Genomic DNA, 1,218 nt, shown 5'->3' with positions numbered 1-1,218 from the left:
TATCTATCTATCTATAATCTATGTATCTATGTATCTGTCTATCTATCTATCTATCTATCTATCTATCTATCTATCTATCTAATCATCTGTCATCTGTTTATGTATCATCTAGGTATCTGACATCAATCTACCTTTCTATCTATCATCTCTATGATCTATCATCCACCCATCCATACATCCATTTTTCTATGTATCTATTAATGTACCTAATCATCTTTCACTCTGTCTCCATTTTTGGTGTCTGGTGATGAAATTCAGCCTTGTGATATGCTAGGCAAGTACAGTGCCATAGAGCCACACCACAACTCAAGCTTGGGGTTTAATGGTGGTTAGGGGACAGCTGGTAACCAAAGTCTTTAACCCCAGGAGCAGACCATTGCACCCTGCAGGCGTACTGACTAGAAACCCTGATGGAAAACGAGCAGAAGAAATGATATGCAGTGTTTGAGACTCGGACACTTTAGATAAGGTATTGGAGCATCACTTTCTATGCCTCCCCCCTCCCAGGGATGAAGGTCCCTCCCAGGAGAAAGAGGACTGGACATGAGATGGTTCCCAGGTGAGTGTCTCTGAAACAAGCCTCTGCCCACTCCCCTAAAGCATCTCTGAGGACCATGTCTGGTGGGAGCAAGAATCTACCATGAGTGGAGGAACCTCAGGGCCTGGATGACCTATTTGGGGACTGATTACAGTGAGGTCAGAGTTCTGTGACCTCATAGAATGGTAGCTGCTATGGTAATGAAAGGCCTTAGATAGAGGGCCTCAGAGGGACCCCTGGCATGAGCAGGGAAATTTGGGTGGTGGTTAGGATTGGCTGTACCCCATATTCTTGGACCTGATTTACAACTAGTGTGATGTAGCTGGAGATAAGGACCTCGGTGGAGATAACCGTGGAGGAGACAATGTGGTCCTTGAGGTATCTCTCATCTACTTACATGGCAGAGTCACCGTGAGAGGTCCAAAGGGTGGGGACCAGAGGGATGGCTGCACCAGGGACAGTCATGTAATGACACAGGAATATGCCAGATTCCAGGAAGATAGGCCTTAGGAGCACCTGTGTGGCTGTGGATGAAGATCTGCTGTTAAGTCAGTCTGTCCATGATATTCTGTCATGAAAACTTTATTCTCTCTGTCACCTACGTACCCTTTAATCTACCAAGTATTTGTCTATCATCTGTCATCTACCTACTTAGTACCCTTGTGTCTACAATCTATCAA

Source organism: Nannospalax galili, unplaced genomic scaffold (genome assembly GCF_000622305.1).
Source record: "Nannospalax galili isolate Female #2095 unplaced genomic scaffold, S.galili_v1.0 scaffold842, whole genome shotgun sequence".
NCBI classification, from domain to species: domain Eukaryota; kingdom Metazoa; phylum Chordata; class Mammalia; order Rodentia; family Spalacidae; genus Nannospalax; species Nannospalax galili.
The sequence above is the reverse complement of the archived record's forward strand: the minus strand, read 5'-3'. Positions refer to the sequence as shown.